General features: G+C 34.1%; 1 protein-coding gene across 1 annotated transcript in view; it reads right to left on the bottom strand.

Moving 5' to 3' along the window:
* Positions 1-16,197, bottom strand: part of Sox15 (Sox box protein 15) — a 171,650-nt gene extending 155,453 nt beyond the window's left edge. Inside the window, exon 1 of the mRNA XM_073092109.1 lies at positions 15,941-16,197. The gene's annotated coding sequence lies outside the window, so the exon portion shown is untranslated. The remainder of the gene's footprint in view (positions 1-15,940) is intronic.
* Between the last annotated feature and the right edge of the window lie 7,105 nt (positions 16,198-23,302).

The raw sequence follows: 23,302 nt of genomic DNA, 5'->3' as shown, positions 1-23,302 counted from the left end.
TACGAGGAGATTAAGGGATAAAATCTAGGAGAACAGTAGCGTCCTACCTAGTAAGTAATATTTGTACCGTGGTCACATTACGAAATGTAAATGAAATATCTTCTCATTTCTAATGGAAGTGTATAGGTGTCAGAGGACTTGTAAGGTGTCAACAATTTTTTTAAGTAACTAAGCTGTTATGATACAGATTAAATATGAGAAGGAAGCATTATTCCACGGCTGTACACTAATTCCATTGCCGATTTTTTTTCATTTTTATACCCAAGCCCTAAATATTTTAATAAAAAAAACGGTATTTTTTTAAGTAAAATGTAACCGTAAACTGTAATTGTCCTAAGTCCAAGTTGTCAAATGCAAAAAAAATTATAAGTAGTCATTAAATACATACATTTAAGGAGCTTAACTTTCTACCAACTGTAATCTTAGTGTAATAATTTTAATTAAAAATAATGTCCACCACAATCTTTAAAAATACATACGAGTATTATAAAATTGTCATGAGTGCCATAGACAAACCAAGACCAAAATTAAAATAAAAAAAAAAAAAACAAAAGTCAATTATTCATAAATCAGAGACCTTTAATAAATTTGCTTATAAAATATGTAATATACCTACGTTACACGCATTTGGTAATATTGAATTATCGTATAGGTATTGCATCGAACGTAGGTATAAAATTCCTAGAATTAGTTGTAACACCAGTAACATGAACTCGGCCAATCAACAATAGTTGTAAAAATACTAAGTCGTCATTTAAACACTTTTACCTATGTACGATTTTCGGAATAAATTGTCACTTGAGTATCAGTGCTAAACACTCATTTTTAGTCAGATATCTAAACTAATCTTTAGCTGCGGCTCCTCTCGTAAAGATCTCTGTCCCTCAGGAACGGTACTTCGTGATAAATGGTATAGACCGCGTAAAACTGCTAGTCCGCTTTGAATATAGAAATGAATCGCGTCGCCATAGCAAATTGTATGACTACACCTGCTCGCAACTTCAGAGCGGACTAGCAGTTTGGCGCGGACTATACCCTATGTTATTTTCTGAACACCTGACAACGTTGTACAAGCTTCATGTCAATCGATGATGTGGTAAAGGCGTTAAGTGTAAAACAAACTCACTTTTGCATTTTAAATATTAGTTAGAATATATTTCATATTGTTTCACCAAAATATAAATTTAAATCTACTCACATACTTAATTTACTTATATGTTATTTTACACTTGTTAACCTCATGAATTTGTTAATAACTATAGCGTAGTTGGCATAAATAAGTATAGATATCTCACTGCCTTGTAATTGAAGGAAGCAATTAATTGGCTTAAACGGCTGAAAAATCCGTCAGCCATTTAATGGCTGTCATGGTGTAATTTATGCGGAACAATGTTGACATGTGCAATTATGTGGTGCAAAAACACGAAAAAGAAGAAAACGTGAGGAATATCTTTTCTTTCGTAAATGATCTAAAAAGTACATTTTTAAAATATTTTTCAAACACGAAAATAGATGACAGTGACAATTTCAATTGTCAAAACTGATTACATTTTTTGTTAGGAGTGAGTAGTCTTTACCAATCTATGGTAGTTGGATTTTCTTTTATTTAATTCGTAAGTAATTCGTAGTAAGTGTAACAACGTACATAGTACATTCCAAACTACGGAACGAATAAAATTCTAAATCGTAGGCATTAAGTTAAAATTTTCAAAGCAAAACCTGTCAACACATCCCATTGAATGTTTCTAAAAACATTGTTAGGATTACGAAACGCATCTAATCTAACGCATCTGGTGATTCTCCTGCATCAGATTTGACGAAGTTGCCCGTTGCGCGGGAACCGGCTCCGCGGCCATATTGAATCTGATTGACAGCTGTCAATGTTGGCGGCACTGCGACGCGTCGCCGCGCTACTACACGGCACCACTAATTCCTTTTGAAAAAAGAACGCCTGTTCGTTTGGAACCTTGATTAAAAGTTTATGCTGCGACAGATAAATAATGTTTTGACAATTTGTTTTCATTTCCCGTTTAGATTGATTCTTTATAATGTTAATCGATATTTTTGTTATTTCAAGCAAATTGTGAATATATAATCAAGTGATTTAAGGTATTTTAATAGGCCATAGTAGAGTAGCAGCTCTTAAACTTTTTCTATTTTCAGTTCGCAACATTTATTTCGTTTTCCGAACTGTGCTATTCTTCTAAGATTGTATCGGCAATTACCCTAACATTTAATTAATGGACGAAATTAATAAAAATATAAGAAAGCAGCCGACTTAAGGTACAAAAGGATTACGGTCTTTTTTCCAAAACCCTTTATTTATTAGATTATAACATATTACTTATTAATTAGGTACATTATAATTATTAGCGTTAAACGTAGTACGTAAGTTGAACATAACATAATTAAATTTATTATTTTTAAAGGACAAAGGTAAAATAAGATAGCCAATAAAATATATAATTAATCTTGATACCGGAATCAAATTAAGGATTATTTATTTTAAAATTAGCTAGAAGATAAATTATGATGAGTTTTAATGGGTTTTGGAGATTATAGTTATAATTAAATTTATTTTATTACAATATTTTATATTATATTTCTTGAATAAAAACCGTATTTTATAATAGTAGGTACTCCGCCATTAGTAAATTATTATCTACAAGATGGATTTTGTAAAAATATAATTTCTAGCAATTGTTACAATACTTCAGATTGTTTTATCGTCAACCCATTACTGTGTTCCTGCTGGGTACGGGTCTCCTCTAAGAGTGAGAGAGATTTGGGCCATAGTCCACCGCGCTAGCCAAGTGCGAATTTGTACAGTTCACATCATCATCATCAACCCATTACTGTTCCACTGCTGGGCACGGGTCTCCTCTCAGAATGAGAAGGATTAGGCCAGAGTCCACCGCGCTGGCCAAGTGCGTATTGGTAGAGTTCACATACCTTTGAGACTTTTTTTATAAGGTATGCAGGTTTCCTCACTATTTTTTCCTTCACCGTTTAGCAAGTGATAATAAATTTCTAATACGCACATAACTATAAAAATCAGAAATGCATACCTGTTGGAAGTTTGAAAATCGTATCCTGGATTGAAAGGCTGAGTTTCCACCACTAGGCTATGGCTGATTTTAAACTATTAGTAAAACATTATATTTAATTGAATTTAATTCATTTTAATCAATAAATCGATCGCCAAACGTTAATTGACCAAATTATATCTGTAATTAACATGTGCCTAATTACAATGGACGTATTATGCGTATTTCAGAATAATAAAGTACGAACAGTTTATAAGAACAATTGCATATAACAAAAAACTTTATCATGTATATCGTACAATCTGCAGTCAAAGATATCGACAATTTGTGTCACATCACTAGACAAGTTATGTCGATAAAATCTAGACAGCGACAGTACATGGATGGCAGAATTCCAATTATTTTTATAGCCTTTTTGAAAAACTTGTACATGGCGTCTTTTTCATTGGAACTCGCCTAGCAATGGAATTGTATTATAAGTTGGAGTTCCATCAACACTTTTCAAAATATTTTGAAATTTCTACACATTTTGGTATTTGTATTTTATAAGATTTCGTCCCTACACGGTAAAAATACAAGAAATGAAACGTAATGAATACTTACGTTACACATTTTTGAAAACCTATCCATTAATTTACTTCTTATTAATTGGTTTCAAATCAGTGGCGAACTAATCTTGTCAGAGCCCGGTACAAAATGTTAAATGAGACCCACAGTCTAAGAAACTGATCTTATTTTACAAGCTCTTATGAATGCATCCAAGAAAACTTGTAGGCATTTGGAACTAAAGCTTAGAAAAAAAGCTAAAACTTACGCACGAGCGTAGAAACACGTAGGTATAGACCGCGCCAAACTGCTAGTCCGCCCTGAAGTTGTTGCGAGCAGGTGTAGTCATACAATTTGGTATGGCGACGCGATTCATTTTTATATTCAGAGCGGACGAGCAGTTTCACGCAGACTACACTAATACTAATGCTACGGAACCCTACGTTACATTTGCTTCACTCTTAGCCATTCTAGCATTTATAAGCCTATAATGTTCTAACATGTTAACAGCGAGATAAGCAATGTTTCACATTTGATACCCTGTAAGCTATAATTCACCTGGCAACTACATCGTTATGAATTATGGGTAATTTTGTAAAACGATTGATATAATGGAAAAAGGTATGTTTGTTTTACGATCCTCTGCTAGGCAGACATCTAGGTGTCTTTGTGCGTCGTTTTCGTGTCTGAGCCGTCTCGTCGCAACCAACACGGAAAAGCTAAGAATTAAGCACAAGTTTAGAAATAGTTACTCGTATTTTATTTTTTCGCAAATGTCAATAAAGATAATCCATTAATAGTACTGCCTATTAAAAATGTAGTGTCAACTACTTAGGAAATCTATTTACGCAATTAAAAAAAAATTACTTACATATACTTTTAATTCTCTATAGGTGCAGCTATTTATAAATATACCCATGTGATCTAATATTTTATTAATACGGAACCCTACGCTACATTTGCTTCACTCTTAGCCGTCTTAGCATTTATAAGCCTATAATGTTCTAACATGTTAACAGCGAGATAAGCAATGTTTCACATTTGATACCACTGTAAGCTATAATTCACCTGGCAACTACATCGTTATGAATTATGGGCAATTTTGTAAAACAATCGATATACATGAAAAATGTATGTTTCTTTGTTTTTCGATCCTCTGCTAGACAGACATCTAGGTTTCTTTGTGCGTCGTTTTCGTGTCTGAGTCGTCTCGTCGCAACCAACACGGAAAAGCTAAGAATTAAGCACAAGTTTAGAAATAGTTACACGTATTTTATTTTTTCGCAATTAACATTAAAGACAATCCTTTTTTAGTAGTGCCTAGATGAAAAATGTAGTGTCAACTACTTTTTACCTGAGGAAGATAATGCTTATTATTACATAACGGCTTAGGAAATCTATTTACGCAATTAAAAAAATGAATGTAATTCACTTACATGTATTTTCAATTTTCTATAAAGCTTTGTAAAAAATATGTGAACTATGAACTGTGAGTAATATTTTATTAATACGGAACCCTACACCACATTTGCTTCACTCTTAGCCGTCTTAGCATTTATAAGCCTATAATGTTGTAACATGTTAACAGCGAGATAAGCAATGTTTCACATTTGATACCCTGTAAGTTATAATTCACCTGGCAACTACATCGTTATGAGTTATGGGTAATTTTGTAAAACAATCGATATACATGAAAAAATGTAGGTTTGTTAGTTTTTAGATCCTCTGCTAGGCAAACATCTCGGTGTCTGTCTTTGTGCTAAGCGAAGGAAAAGCTAAGAATTAAGCACAAGTTTAGAAATAGTTACACGCATTTTATTTTTTCGCAATTGACATTAAAGATAATACATTAATAGTACTGCCTATTAAAAATGTAGTGTCAACTACTTTTACCTAAGGAGGATTATGTGTACAAAACGGCTTAGGAAATCTATTTACGCAACTAAAAAAATGAACGTAGATCACTTACATATATTTTTAATTCTCTATAGATGCAGCTATTTCTAAATATACCTATGTGATCTAATATTTTATTAATACGGAACCCTACACTACATTTGCTTTACTCTTAGCCGTTTTAGCCTATAATGTTCTAACATGTTAACAGCAAGATAAGCAATGTTTCACATTTGATACCCTGTAAGCTATAATTCACATGGCAACTACATCGTTATGAATTATGGGCAATTTTGTAAAACAATCGATATAAATAGAAAAATGTATGTTTGTTTGTTTTTACAAAATGTTTCTACATTGACCCTTTTTCTGTATATTTGGTATTTAATAAGGAGTAAGTGCGGATTTTATTTGAATTTATTTAAATATATTTAAGTATCTATTTTTTTTTTAAATAAACGCTTTCTCCACTCACATCCCCTCACTAGGATTCCCTGTATCGTGGGTGCTATGGACACACACTGAGACAAATACACAAATAACCAGACCCAGAAGCAAAAATCTAAATTCATCATTTAGAAAACTGTCTGGCCGGAGATAGAACCCGGGACCCTCTGGGTGTCAGACTGGCATGGTGACCGCTCCGCCACACGGTTCCATTTTTATAATATAGAGTAGCAGACGAACATGCAGTCCACCTGACGGTAAGTGGTTACTGCCGCCCAAGGACATCTGTAAGCAACTCCAGATAAGATTCCTACATGAGGTCGGCTACAGATGCGCCGCTACCCCTGAGGACTAAGCTGGAACGCCTCGGAAAAGTATGTCTCCCTTACCACACCCTTCAAACCGGAACACAGCAGCGATTCACACTGTTGTTTAAATACTTATCATAAAAATGTAAAAATGTCTTCTGAATATACTATATATTGACTTCTAAATATACTAAGTGACGAAATATTGTTACGTCATAGGCACCTACGGCATATTACTACAAAATAAATATATACAATTATAAATTTAATATAACACCACAAAAACTCCCCTTACAACACACTAAACATACAACAACAACAATGGCAACACTACAATGTTGAGACTTTTTAACTTCACGACCACCACGATCTATCTATACATAGACAAGCATAATCAGGTCCTTAATATTCTATCGACGATACGCGAAACGATATATCATATCGTTTGAAGTATCGGCAAGTGTGGCTACCGAGAACGTACGGTAGTAACGATAATAGGATAATTATGTAGTTTAGTATCGATACCGCTGTGGGTGGGTCTGGGTTTGATGTCCGGTGGAAGCAAATGCGCTTTAGAAATATTATATGAATATGTGTTACTATCAATCTCTTAATATACCGTATTATAAGATTGGTAAATATATAGCTTTATTTTAAATGATCCTTTACAATCTTTGAAAATTATTATTAATATCGTAAAATATGTATACACAAATTGATAGGTTTGAAATGTATAGGCTGTATAGGGTCTATCCTAAAAATAATTAAAATTTTGATAGGATCTTCGCTCAAATATGAGGACATTATGAGATAAATTGCTAACGTGCTGCTGCAACTAAACAAGAACTTCTCGTGATGCCACTAAACTAAAAACCTTTTTATTTCTCTTTATGATGGTATAATAAAATTATTTTCTAAAACCTTCATATGAGTTTTTAATAACACAGACTTTTTTGTAAAATTCCTCGGTTTTTTACCTATTCGATTTGAAAAATCATTTCTATTTTTAATGACCCATTTAAAAGTTAAATAATATGATACTATGACATGGGGCTCTTCAAAAAAGGTTCAAAAAGAGCTCTCCTTCAAAGCCGGCGATGCATTGGCGACTCCTCTGGTGTTGCAAATGTCCAAAGGCGACGTTGACTACTTTCCATCAGGTAGCACGTCTGCTTTATCGTAAGGCTAAAATATACAGATATATGTACAAAAAATGAGCTATGAGCATATTTTATTTATTCTTACTACATAAATATCATTTAACAGCTTGAAATCGAAAACTTTTTCGTCCGCCTACATACTAAGAAGCGAACTCTCCATTTTATTTAATGTTAACATTTCTCTGTATTATGATAACTGGCGGTCGTATAGAAAACATCCGCGTCGTGTCGTGGGATTTAAAGCGAATGTTATCAAATTTTAACTGCTGCATGTCATATATCAATATTATTAACAATATAGATACCTATTTAAAATATTTAATTGGTCGGATAGTATAAAAATTGTCTGAAACTGATTTCGTTCCGTATGAATGTCTTAAATTGCTCTAATTTTGGTTGAAGGTGGTAGAACGCTGTGGTTCGACTCCGGCAGCGTCACCGCTACATCGATTTCGGTCTAATAACAGCAGTGTTAGGCGCTCCTGTGTTCTGTTTTGAAGGGTGTGGTAAGGGAGACAGACTTTTCCGAGGCGTTCCAGCTCAGTCGTCAGGGGGTCGTTGGATTGGTCTAAATTGAGGGTATTTAAGCAGATTTTATGTTTTTTACATAGATTAGTAAAGATTACTCACTCCTAACAAGAATATGTAATCAGTTTTGATAATTGAAATTGTCACTGTCATCTATTTTCGTGTTTAAAATATGTTAAAAATGTAGTTTTTAGATCATTTTCGAACGAAACGATATTTCTCCGCACTTTTTCTTCGATTTCGTGTTTTTGCACCACTTAAATTCCGCGTAAATTACACAATGACAGCCGTTAAATGGCTGACAGAACTGTCAGCCGTTTAAGTCATTTGGCTTCCTTCAATTCCAAGGCGGTGAGATATCTATACTTATCTATGTTTTTATTATAATAACTTTAGTTATATAACTATTGATTTAAATATTACCTTGATAACTAATACCTTGAAACAAACTAGCCCACTCGCATTTAATGCTAAATTTCATGGTGAAAGGTACTTATAAGTTATTTTTATCCAATTAGTATTCCAATCACAATACTAATTGTTGATCGAGGAATTAGTGATAGAATTATGCTACAATTTAAAGGACAGGTGTACCTATGTGTAATTGACTTTTTATACATAAATGTATGAAAATAAAAATATGCTATGAAAATAATAACAAAATATTGGGGCTAATTTATCAATGGTTAGGTTAGGTTATATCTAATCTAATCTAATCATCATAATCATCAACCCATTACTGTCCCACTGCTGGGCACGGGCTGTTTGACGACCCGCGTGGCGGAGCTGTCACCATATCGGTCTGACGCGCAGAGGGTCCCGGGTTCGATCCCCGGCCAGACAGATATCTAAATGATGAATTTAGATTTCTGTTTCTGGGTCTGGGTGTTTGTGTATTTGTCTATGTGTGTGTCCATGGCACCCACGACACAGGGAATCCTAGTGTGTGTGAGTGTAAAAAGCGTTTTTTTTTCTTTCAGAATGAGAAGGATTAGTCCATAGTCCACCGCGCTGGCCAAGTGCGTATTGGTAGATTTCACATAACTTAGAAAACTTTTTGAAGTGAAACTCTTTAACGGCGTTGTGCACTTTTCGTGATGGCTAAATAATGTTAAACTCGTGTCTACTCCCGTGTCCTGATCGAAAATTCGTAAGACGGCAAAGCAAACTACGAAAATGCATGCTTTCGATTCAAATCCAGGATCAAAAATATAAATCCGGATTATAATTGAACCAAAACAAATAAAATGATACGACCAAATAATAATAATTAATACCACATTATTTATTAATTAAATTTAAGTAATAAAGATAATAACATTATTTTCATTTAATGACAAATACATAAACTTTAAAAACATAAAAAAATCAATTAATTATTTGGACAACTCATGTAGGTATGGTTAATTTTAAAACAAAAAATGGAGACCTGGTTTTAAACTATTAAAAACTGTATAAACATACTGAATAATATATCAGATGTTATCATTACAAAAAGTCTCATGTCAATGATATCATTAATTCTATCATCATTAGGGTTGCCAACTATCGTATAATATATAGTCATCATCAACTCATTACTGTCCCACTGCTGGGCACGGGTCTCCTCTCATAATGAGAAGGAATAAGGGCATAGTCCATCGCGCTGGCCGAGTGCGTATTGGTAGACTTCACACACCTTTAAGATTTTTTTTTATAAATCTTTTAGGTATGCAGATTCCCTCACGATGTTTTCCTTCACCGTTTAAGCAAGTGATAATTTTATTTCACATTGACTAATATGATTTCTAATATGACATAACATATTTGAACCTCAGACCCCTCGATCAAGAGGGCAAGTTTCTTAACCACTAGACTATTCCTACTATTACAATACATAGTATTTTATTTTATTTAGATAATTGTACTGTCATTACGTTAAAAAATAATAACGCAAGAATAAAATATTACAATGCTTTTGCAACAAATACGTATTATTTTTTTAAAAGATGGCAACCCTAATCATCACTTAATAAGGAGTAAGATCCTCTAGATAACTCGCAGATGTCGCTCTGGCATTAAGAACTGGTTTACATTCTTTATATAATACCAACTATCTTTATTTTACAAATATATAAAAGTCGCGAATGGAAAAACATTAACGCCGCCTCTTGCTACGCCCCTATTTTATAAGACTAGCGTTTACACGCGGGTCCGCCCGAGTTAAAAAAAACATGACATACATATAACACACACACACACACACACACACACACACACACACACACACACGCACATACACATACACACTGTGTAATACTTTAAATATTTGTATGTAATGTTTTTCTATGTACAATGTTGGAAGAGCGGGGCTCACCTAACACAAGTAAGTAATATTACTTATCAGGTGGGCTCCAATAACTTTATGTATAAGAAAAACATTGCGGAGAAATAAATAATATAAAAATAAAATAAATCAATATAACAGAAAATTTGTACCTTCATTGGAACGACAGTGGCGCCATCTGTCGAAAATTTGTCGTACCAACTTAGAAACCATTCATGCACAACAACTTTGCTAAAGATCATCACATCATGCATAGTTTACGATTCTTTAAAGCACATACAGACAAACTTTTACTAGCTTTTACCCGCGGCTTTTCTCACAATTGAGGTTTTCCCCTCTCGGAAATGGTACTTTTTTCGGGATAAAAGATACCCTGTAGTGTATTAGACTCTAAACATAGTTTGAAGGTGGTAGAACCGTTTGTGGTTCGACTCCGGCGGCACCACTGCCACACCTATTTCTACCTAATAACAACAGTGTTAAGCGCTGCTGTGTTCCGGTTTGAAGGGTGTGGTAAGTGAGACATATATACAGAATAACAGCATAACACTGTTATTAGGCAAAAATAGGTATGGCGGTGGTATCTCCGAACCACGAAGGGTTGTACAACTTATAAATACTATGTTTTAAAAACGAAATAGTGTGTAATGATGAAATATTTTGCGTTTTATAACATTAAATGCACATTTACCTACAAAATAATATGAGCGACCAATGATAATTATGCGATTTATTCATATTTTCATTCTAAGCAAAAGCGAAAAATGCAAATAAGTGATTTTTGTGCAAAACTATCAATAATTTACGTTCACTTAAAATTATGTCAGTCAGGTCAATATAAAATTGTTCTAATATATAATTTTGTAGATTTTCCATTTAAAAATAGAAAAACGTTATGTGTATATCGTCTATCTCTTACGGTGCAAGAGATAAGAGCCCTGTGACAAATGGACAGACAGCGGCGGCTTAGTAATAGGATTCTGTTTTTCCCCTAAAAATAACTCAAATTCATATTCTAAGCTATAGGAGGCCTACAAGGTTGATAATTAACTTGATAATGCTTCCGTACTTCGAAGGGCACGATAAGCCGACGGTCCTGATAATTATAACTGAACAACAACAATACGACCATAACAATTGTTAAGGCTTCTCGGAGGCCTTAGGAACAGCTTGAAGACGGCTGATAAAAATGAGCTACTAAAAGCTCCAAACAGATTGACGAAAAAATAAATTTGTCGCCATCAATTATTATTAATAATTATTATTGGGGCTGTGGTAAAGTATGCTCTAACCCTTTTTCAGTTGTGGAAGAGATGTGCACAGCAGTGGGACCTAAGTATTAGTAGTATAAAGGACATTAAACTTTCTATTTATTCCTTAAAATATTTAAAGACACATGTTTACTACATGTTTACTTTAGTTTAAAGTTTAGGGCAGTGATAGCCTAGAAGTTAAAACTTTGCTTCTCAATCGGGAGATTCGAGGTTCGAACCCTAGACACAATTTTACAAAGTTACGTGCGTATTAGAAATTAGTTATCACTTATTATGACGTTGAAGGAAAACTTCTTAAGGAAACCTACACACCTGAAAATTCTTTGCAAAAACGTTTTTAAAAGTGATGTCTACCAATTCACACTTGGCCAGCGCGGTGGACGGCCTAAACGAGCATGTACTCGTAGTCTTCCGGATGGTAAATGATCAGGATCGGATATAGACATCCATAATCTACTCCAAAAAGGATTGGTATTCGATATAAAACTAAGTTAGAATGTATGAATGTCACTCCTATGCCATTTGAACCAAAATACTGCGTTTAATATGCGGTTAAAAGAAAGACGGTTATATACGTGCAGCAGTGGAGCCTTCGTAGTCTACTCACAAAACGTTTTATGATCTAAGAAATAAAAAGGAAATTCTACCACAAGCAAGCGTCAAAAATTTTTGAGAAGTTTTGAAGGTGGTAGAACCTTCTGTGGTTCGACTCCGGCGGCACCTCCGCCACACCTATTTCTGCCTTATAACAGCAGTGTTAGTGCTGTGTTCTGTTTTGAAGGGTGTAGTAATGGGGACATACTTTTCCGAGGCGTTCCAGCTTAGTCCTCAGGGGTAGCGGCGCATTTGTGGCCTACCTCAGGTGGGAATATATAATCCTATCTTGATTACAGATGTCCATGCGCGGTGGTATCCACTTACCATCACGTGAACTGCACGCTCGTCTGCTACTCCTATATTATATACTAGCTGACCCGGCAAACTTTGTACCGCCTCAAAATCTATTTATCAAATACATTTCATATAAAATATAGCCTATGTTACTCGTGGATAATGTAGCTTTCGAATGGTGAAAGAATTTTTAAAATCGGTCCAGTAGTTTAGAGCCTATTCATTACAATCAAACAAACAAACAAAGTTTTCCTCTTTATAATATTAGTATAGAAAAAATAAGCTTCAAAAGATTCTACCATGTTTAAAAATATTTTTTAAATCTTGATTACTGTTCAGTATACATTTTTGTAATAGTATCCGAAATTAACCTCATACAGTTTATTCAACCATGTAATGTCTTCAATACATATTCAAATGTAGGGGAAAGGTCGCCACAATATCGAACATACCTACGTTAGCGTTAATAACTGTACAATCCGTTTATAATTGTATATTCCAAAACTGTATAATGAATAAATTAACATCAACCCATTACTGTCCCACTGCTGGGCACGGATCTCCTCTCAGAATAAGAAGGATTAGGTCATAGTCCACCGCGCTGACCAAGTGCGTATTGGTAGACTTCACATACCTTTGAGACTTTTTTATAAATCTCTCAGGTATCTAGGTTTCCTCACGATGTTTTCATTCATTTTTTAAGCAAGTGATAATTAAATTCTAAAATGCACATAACTTTGAAAAATCAGAGGTGCCTGGGGTCTGAAACTCGGACCCCTCGATCAAGAGGCCGAGTTTCTTAACTACTAGGCTATCACTGCCTAACCTGTTCATAGTCCACCGCTGGAAAAGTGTGAACTGGTGGACTTCACTCACGTTTCAGATTTTTTTATAAATCTCCCAGGTATGCAGGTTTCCTCACGATGTTTTCATACTCCGTTTAAGCAAGCGATAATTAATTACTAATACGCACAAAATTTTGAAAAATCAGAGGTACATGCGTGGGGTTTAAACCTCGGACCCCGATCGAATGGCCGAGTTTCTTAACCACTAGGCTATCACTGCTACTTAATAATGAATAAATTATAAACTTCAACAAAAGTTTATGTACAGTGGCAGGAATTTACCATTTTTGTTATTAAATTATTTTATTTATTTTTACAATGAGTTATTTTGGTTACGGAAATGCGACGAATAAATTTACATTATTTAAATTTAATATATGTATAATTATTTTATAAATACATTTTAAACTATGAAAACGTGCACAGATTTCAAACAATATTTTAGTGCACCTTTTTGTAAAATTGTTAATTTTTAAAATAATTTTAAATAACTGTAATATTGGAACTTTGAATTAAATAAAGATAAACTTTAATAAAATAAATCAGACAATATAATTTAAATTTGGATATTAAGTTGATCACGTTATTAATTTTGAACCAATTTATCATAATAATATGTTTTATTTATACCTGAATATTTAGATATAGTTTTTGATTTGATAAACTTATAAGAAAATAGTTTTTTATAAGCAGAGCCGCGTATAAACCCTTATATACGATATAGTGTTAAAACTTATGTCTCAATACAATATTATTATACTGTATCATAAGTAAAAGAAAAATGTTATTATTTTATTGTCATGTGAGATTGTAATTCGTAATTACTTGTAATTGTAAATTGTAATTCCTGTATAACATATACACGACAAATTATAATGAGGTATAACTTCCTTATCTAAAAATTAATAACATTCAATCTAATCCAATAAGAACAACCTTCAAATGGTTTGGCATTCTATGGTTTTGATTCTGAAAATCTACTCCTAAATTGGACGTAGTTATGCAAAATATGTCAAACCACAAAAATTAGCTTTTGAGTATATAGGTCTTTTAGTAAAAGTTGTATTGCTTATGGTTGGTATCACTGATATCTGTATATTTCAAAAGAAAAAATGTACCATGCAGCTTGAATATTTTTTGCATATACGAAAGTTGATGTGGAGATGCCATTTGTGATAGTAACTTAAAAAACGGTTTTTGTGGGTTGGATCTATTTTGCATAACTACGTCCAATTACAAAATAGATGTTCTAGATAGTTAGAGGGCAAGAACACATTCTTTGTTTTCAATCGTGACAATATTAAATCGTAAATATGATTTAAATTAGAAAGAAAGAAAGATTAGATTACTCTTTTAAATGTCTCTCAAAAATTGTTAATGTTTGGATTCCTGCAAATTAGCGTTTATTTGTTTAATTCATAATAAATTATTTATTTTGATACCCTAAATGGGTATTTAATTTTATTAATTTCTGTTACTTATAATATTTTTTTTATCTTTAATTTATTATTAATATTCATCCAATTTAAATAATTTTAAGCTTTACTGTTTAAATTGCAAATAATGGAACATCTACAGTTTAAGCTTCATACAGTTATTGATTGGTAAAAAATACTCGTAGCTAGTAAAATTTCAAATAATTTTTATGAAAAGTAAGTCCAACTTTTTTTTAACAACATTAATATTAATGGAACAAGTATTTCGAGGTTTATGACTAAGAACATAGCAATAGTAACCTCCGCGAATAATAATACATCTCAGCCAATTTTTGCTCAACAAAGTTCGTAGGTTGACAATAATTTCCTAGAAAACTTGTCAAATTACAAAATTACTTTGTAAAAATTGATTAAGATTAATTAATAACGGGGAATAGTCTACCACGCTGATCTAATGCTTTTGAAAAATACTTTGAAAAAATAAAAGATTGCCTCACGATGTTTCCTTGCTTTATTGCAAGCAATTGATAATAAGTTAATGTTTAACACTTTTTTATAATATAGGAGTAGCAGACGAGCATGCGGCCACCTAATGGTAAGTGGCTACTGCCGCCCATGGACATCTGAAATCAACCCCAGATAGGATTAGATATTCCTACCTGAGGTCAGCCACAGATGCGCCGCTACCCCTGAGGACTAAGCTGGAACGCATTGGAAAAGTCTGTCTCCACGTATAATATTGCAAAAGTTAAAATAAAATGCCTGGGATTTGAATCCAGACCTCTAGGGCGGGTATCACAGATTCTTGCCTCTGAACCTATTACTTCTATTCTGCGCATGTTACCTATTTAATGTATTGCATTTCATATAATAATGTTTAAATATTAATATTTTTAAAACGTGTATGTCTGTATGTTCATTTTGTAGCTTCGTAGAAACAAAAGACCCAGACCCAGAAAGGTAATTTAAACTTTTAATGTCTGGCCGGGGATCGAATGTGGAACCTTATCAAATCGCTATGGTGACCACGCGGCGCACGAAACATCGTAATATAATTAATAAAATAAATCACAATATGTACCATGAAAATAATTATAATTAAATATTTCGATATATATGACGTACCTCATTATATTTAGTATTAAGCTTATTACCGTCCGATTAATTACATACATGAACATTAAAACGAATATAATTAATATATAAATTTAGAATTCATTAAAAGGGCATACATACCAGTCAATAAATCGCAAAATAATAAAATGTCCACTGAAAAACGTCTTGAAAACACAAAAAAGCGATTTAAAATCACAACAGTCCGTATAAAGGTTTTATCGACGTCAAACTTAACACAACTTGTCACAATTACTGTATTTTGCACATTTTGAAAATCACGATAGTACACGAACACGGTAATGTAGTAGTCGGTTCGTTAGAGTTCGGGATTTTGTGAAGAGCGACGCGACCTATCCGCTACGGGAGACCGCGGTCAACTGCTGCGCAAACGCAACTCTACTCGAGCGCGAGCGCAGGACAGGGAACTACAACCTTTTTAATCGGCGTACGTAAAAAAAATGATTTTTTTATTTACTTTTAAACATTAGAGTGCTTTTTATTTTTTTTTGTTTCATTTATACACAAAAATAATTAAAGTATTTCTCATTTTGATTTGCTCCGTTTTTTATTAATTTATTTAGACAGTTTCATATAACAAAACAAAGGTATTTGAGATTCATAGATATTTCAGAAGCAATTAAGAAATGTGAAATTTTATATTTAATATTTTAATCCAACATTGAATTGTTTGTAATAATAATCTATTAAGAAAATAAAAACGTGATAGAATAATTGTTTTAATAAGATTGATGAAGGTTAAGAATAATTGGATTATTATACGCAAAATAAAATAAAAATAAAATATTATGCGTGGTGATGTACCAAAGGTTTTAATTTCAACCTGTTGACTTAACAAATGTATGCATGAAACACTTCAGACAGCCACGATAACATATAGTTGTCTCTCTCGCGCCTATCACTTGTATATGCCGTGGAAATAAGACAACACTATTACTACGGGTGGTTTCATAAAGATCTCGACCATTCGGTCTAGAGTCAAAAAGTAAGAAATAGGTTTAAGTCCAGCCGTTTTAAATTGACCTTTAGGTTTACGGCGCTAAAGTTAAATTTCCATAAGAGTTATCTCCTTTTCAGTATTTTAAATAAAAATATGGTCGAAATATGCAAATTTGGCGCTGTTTATTACTATTGTCTTAGCCGTGGGATGAAAGAAATAACGACAATGTGATAACATAACGAATTTTCACTTAATCGACATATTTGTGGAGATGTTTTCGGCGCAATGAATTTCGATGCGTAGGCGCAGCCGGACAGTCGACACGTTTCATTAGTTGCGAGCTGGTGATATAGCTTCGTCTCTTTTGCACGCCGTTGTATATTATATGTTAGAGCGGGACGGAGTTATGTTTACATCATGGACCAAAATGTAGACGTGGCCCGAGTCGGATCTTCCCAGATGTGGCCGCTAATTTTGGTAGGAGGAAGCTGTTTTATATAGCGCTGCAAGATTTTTATATTATTATCATTACGTACAAGTATATTACGATATATACTATAGTAATTCTTTACGCCATTTTTAAAGTTATTTACTATTATAAATAATATTTATTTTTACGTACTGTATAGGTGCTATTGCGTGTAAAAGGTTTGAATGTTCAAGTCATAGATTAGTAAAGATTACTCACTCCTAACAAGAAAATGTACCCAGTTTTGAGAATTGAAATAGTTGCGTAATAAAGTTTTGCCACGTCTCCGTGCTAAAATGTTTCTAAAATATTTATTTATTTATTATGTAGGTAAATTACGCAGTATTAGTTATTTATTCGTAAATTTTCTCTAAAAATGTTAGACTTAACTATAATATAAAATAAATTATGTTGGTTATCTTATATATAAAATTCTCGTGTCACGATGTTAATTACCGTACTCCTCCGAAACGGCTTTACCGATTTTCACCGAATTTTATATGCAGATTCAGTGGGTTGAGAATCGGCTAGGAACTATCTATTTTTCATACTCCTAAGGGATAAGGGTTGTTCACCCTTAACATTTTCAGCTAGTAAATTATAAAAAACCATATAATAACGTAATTACACTATACCTAATAACGTAGTTGCATTTGCCCCATTTTGGGAGTAATTTTTTTTTTATAATAGATATAGGAGTAGCAGACGAGCAAGCAGACCGCCTGATGGTAAGTGGCTACTGCCGCCCATGGACATCTGTAATCAACCCCAGATAGGATAGATATTCCTACCTGAGGTCAGCCACAGATGCGCCACTACCCCTGAGGACTAAGCTGGAACGCCTCGGAAAATTGTATCCCAAAAGTCCCAAAAGTATGTCAAAGTGTTGGTTACAATCGTCCATGGGCGGCACTGGCCACGTACTTGCTACGTTTGCTACTTCGTTATTAAAGTAAATATAGAAATGAGTCGTGTCGCCATAGTAAATTTTATGACTACACCTGCTCGCGACAACTTCAGAGCGGACTAGTAGTTTGGCGCTTTACATATCTACTTATGATGTTTTTATGAAGAACCATGTATATACCTACATATCGCTTCTTTGCAAGAAGAATGACACAATTCTAAATTAATTTATTAGATTATATTCATTTTTGGAGTTTACTCCTTAAGAAACGATTTGAGTTATAAGGCCCGGTACGGAAATTTTATGAGGAGTAAAATCAAGTGTAACACGAAAAGTTGAGGCGTAACGGTAACCAAAATATGAATCAAGAGTGCTTTTATTAATTTAAAATACAGTAAGTTCAAATCCCATATGAAAGTAATTATTACAATAAAAATAATTAGCAATATATAAAACATTAAAACGTCATTAACTAATTTGTTTCTATTAAAGATACAATTTAATCCCAAATATTTCCTATTTTAATGTACAGTACGGTACTGTGGTTATATACATAACTCTTATCTAACGTATTTATCATTATTCTAATTCTCATTTAAATAAAATATCTCGGAACAAAAACATTGTTTAATTTTAAACTGGCTCTCCTGGATAATTGCCTTTACTTGTGACATTATTCCTGCAAAGAAGCAATATGTCGTACGAAGAGCAACGTATGAAGACATACCTAGAGCAGTGATCTCGCGCGCTTACTTTTCGATTCGAGAAAGTGGAAAATAGCCCGCTCCTCGCCTCATGGTGAACTTCATAATGTAAACATAGCTAGTATGACTTTTTTGGTAAACTCCGCTGATATCTATCTAGTTATTTTGCGGGAAAAGTACTTAGATAGTCCCTGCCAAGTACCTTATTTTTCTTTTTTGTTTACGAGGGGGAAACCTTCAAAAGGTACCCGACGACGTGGGAGCGACGCCGGGTTATGTGGGATTTTTACCGCACTAAAACCCCCCCGGTGGCCGTCCTCAGCGCTTGGTGGAGAACTCAACCGGAGTCCTCCGAGCCCCGATCGGGCTTTGCCCTGGGGGAGCTTACTTTTGGCTCCTCCCACACCATCTGGTGTTTACGTCGGTATGCGACCACACAAACCGTCGTCCTTCCCGGGGTTGCTTGTTGGACGGTTCGAGGTCCCACTCTGGCCGCCCGCAACACCGCAAGCCCCCTTTTAGTCGCCTCTTTGAAAACTTTTTTTTTAGATTTCTCGGATCCTACCTATACAGATTCCTTACGATGTTTTCCTTCACCGTTTAAGTAAGTAATAATTAAAGTTTAGATTCTGATTTCTAATTTTGATGTTGAAAGCTGTTAATTCATTCCGATTTTTCACGATTTAAATTTTATTATTCTTGCAAGAAAATAAATACCAATGTAAGGAAATACTATTTTATTTACAGGGAAAATCTGTCTGAGAATGCTTATATACGAGTGACAAAATTAATTTACCTAACGTAAAATATAATTAAAATATGGGCCTCGAATGTGAATCATCAACCCATTGTTGTACCACTGCTGAGCACAGACCACACGCTAGCCAATTCTTCACAATCATTCAAGAGCTTTTTACAAACCCCCCTGACATGTAGGTCTCCTCACGATGTTTTTCTATAAAAAAACAACTGATCATTTATCTACACTAATAGTATAAAGAGGAAAACTTTGTTTGTTTGTTTGATTGTAATGAATAGGCTCAAAAACTACTGGACGGATTTTAAACAATTCTTTCACCATTCGAAAGCTACATTATCCACGAGTAACATAGGCTATATTTTATATGAAAAATGTTTGATAAATAGATTTTGAGGCGGTACAAAGTTTGCCGGGTCAGCTAGTTTTTCATATAAGAATAGTCTGAGATTAGTTAAATGAAATATATCCGAAGATGGAAGAACTCTTTTGAAGGCGGCACTCCGCCACAACTATTTTTGCCTCATAACAGCAGTGTTAGGCGCTGCTGTGTTCCGTTTTGAAGGGTGTGGTAAGGCAGAAAGACTTTTCCGAGGCGTTCCAGCTTAGACCTCAGGGGTAGCGGCGCATCTGTGGCCGACCTCAGGTAGGAATATCTAATCCTATCTGAGGTTGATTACAGATGTCCATGGGTGATAGTAGACAATTAACATCAGGTGGACTGCATGCTCGTCTACTACTCCTATATTTAAAAAAAAAAATCCGAGTTTTTTTTTATTTTTAATCTGTAAGATGACATTATTTGCATAAACAACCAATAAGTTAGGCGGTCACAGTTGCCAACATAAAAACTCGCCGGAAGTCGAGGGTCGCCACGGAAGGCAATATCCGGTTTCCTGTTAACCCCTTTTTATTTTAATTCACAATTATAAAGTTATTCGCTTGATTTCGTAGTGGCTTGCAGGCGCATGGCTTGAATATAAATGGCGTTAAGGCACATAAGATGAGGGTGGTCCTCGTATTGTTAGTCTATAACTCCTGTACCCTTACCATGAGTTTACGTTTTGACAAATATGACTGTTTTGGTATTCGGTAACACAATATTATTTTAATCATACTTTTACTTTATTTGCAGGAAATTTAACTTTTTAAGCAAAATATGACAATTTCAGTTGGTTTAATACAATGGATAAGCGAAAAATTAATAAGGGTTTAAGTTTGTTCAACTGTGTGTGACGGAATATTTTACTGTTTTAAGGAGGAAATAAAACTTTCCTGAACTATGATGGTTTTTAAAAGATGGTGGTAGGTCCCCTGAATGCTAAATTGAACCACCTCGTATGTCTCCACACTTAACCACACTATTTTTACCAATGTGTTTGTCTGATATATTTAGTCAATTTATGTAATGCCGTAAGTAGGTACCAATATATTTTTATTAAAAATACGAAACAAATCATATTATGTACCTACTTAGTCAGTTACAAAAAGGCAGGAAAATAAGTACAGGAAAATATCAACATGCGTAAGTATGATCATATTTCGGATTATCATCGCCAACTTAAATGACTTCCTATTCGCAAAAGGCGTAACTCCAGAGTTCTGTGTATACTTTATTCCATTCTAAACCACGATTCATCTCCTTCTTATTTAAAGCATAGATTAGTAAATATTACTCACTTCTAACTAAAAAAGGAACCCAGTTTTGAGAATTGAAATAGTTGCGTAAAAAAGGTTTGCCACGGAGACGTGGCAAAACTGCTAAAATGTCCCTAAAATATTTGAAATAATTATTTATCTATTATGTAAATTACGCAGTATTTGTTATTTATTCGTAATTTTTCTCTAAAAATGTTTTTATTTGTCAAGAATACAAAAAAAGAATTTACTAATAAGCCGTTTGTGGCTTCATTCAATTTCAAGGCGGCGAAGTATCTTTACTAATCTATGACTTAAAGGAATATTTTCAGTACGTCTGCGAAACTCATGACAGAGTACTTCGTTCATCAACTAATCTCAAGGCTTACATTCCACCAATTAACACTGGTTTTTATTTTTGTATATATATATATATATATATATGTATATATATACATTTTCTTTTTTTGCATTTGTTTTCTCATTTATTTTAACGTAACTCATTCTCATTTATTTTAAGCACCCACCACAACATTTCTTCATCAACAAGGGTTAACTGGTGGAGAATGCCACTAGGCATTAAGTTCGCCCTTTGTAACCACTAGGTTTACAATAAAATTTAAATAAATAAATAAACATTTTGAAATAACAAAAAAACATCTCATATTTTATTTTTGAATACACCGTTTTATAGTTAGACCAACACTTCATCAGCATTCTAAAGAAATCTTGTACCTTGAAAGATCAGAAACTTTTGGCGCAATTTTCTTTACAACTTCACCAAACTCTGCTTCATCAACACTACCTATAATGGGAATTGATTTACGTTGGTTTGGCGGTTAGATAATCAAATTACTGAACGACGTTACGCAAGGAGTGAGTGGCGTATGGAAAGCGGGAAATTGCTGGACAATTTCGGCGAGATCTGCGCGCGCATCAACTGTCGCGGCGTGTACAGACAGCAAAACAAGCACTTTTTAAATTATACATACAAAAGTAGGTAACAATCATTTTGTCTGCCTGTACCCTTAGTATGAGTTTTTACGTTTCACAAAAATGACTGTTTTTGTATTTGTTTATTTCTCTCTATTTATATTCTCATACATTTTCAATCAGCGCCCCTAGCTGACTGTATCAGAACTGATTGGAAATGTATGGGAAATACGTAAACAAAAACGAAAACAGTCATTTTTGTAAAAACTCATACTAAGGGTAGGTACTGATCATAATTAAGCGGTTACAGAGTTCCAAGGACTGCATGCAAAAGTACTACAAGACTTTTTGGTTCAACTCCGGAAGCAGCAGTGACACACCCAGACGTCACAACTTGACTTTATCTGGGATTGTTTACAAATTCCCATCAGCAGCTCTAGTCACCACCAGGTGGGATAGATGCTCCATTGCTACTTACTTCAAGAGAATCAATTAAAAAACATACGTATTACATTTAAAAGTTCCTATTATTTGAAGAAACGCGTGGCGGAGCGGTCACCATACCGCTCTGACGCGCAGAGGGTCCCGGGTTCGATCTCCGGCCAGACAGATTTCATATATGGCATATAAAGGACAGATACCATATTTTGACCCAAAATATAAAAATCGAATTAACTAGTCTTATAACCTTCTGTTGTTCGACTCGTGCGGTACCTACCACCGCCACACCTATTTCTGCATAATAACAGCGGTAGTAAGCGCTGTTGTGTTCTGGTTTGAGGGGTGTGGTAAGGCATTCATACTTTTTCAGAACATTTCAGCAGTAGGTATTCCCGGTGCGCTATGACATGGGGCTCTTCGAAAAAGGTGCAAAAAGAGCTCTCCTTCAAAGCCGACGATACATTGGTGACTCGTCTGGTGTTGCAAATATCCATAGGTGACGTTAACTACTTTCTTTCAGGTAGCACGGCTGCTTTATCGTTACGTTCAAATATTTAAAAAAAAGCTTAGTCCTCAGGAGTAGCGCATCTGGGGTTGATTACAGATGTCTATGGGCGGTAGTAGCAACTTACCATCAGGTGGACAGCTCCTCTGCTACTCCTATAATACAAAGAA

The sequence above is a fragment of the Epargyreus clarus genome, unplaced genomic scaffold (genome assembly GCF_041222505.1).
Source record: "Epargyreus clarus isolate Ecla_fem2 unplaced genomic scaffold, WU_Ecla_fem_2.2 ptg000035l, whole genome shotgun sequence".
In the NCBI taxonomy this organism is placed as follows: Eukaryota; Metazoa; Arthropoda; class Insecta; order Lepidoptera; family Hesperiidae; genus Epargyreus; species Epargyreus clarus.
Note: the sequence above shows the minus strand (reverse complement) of the source record. Positions and strands in the feature narration are given on the sequence as shown.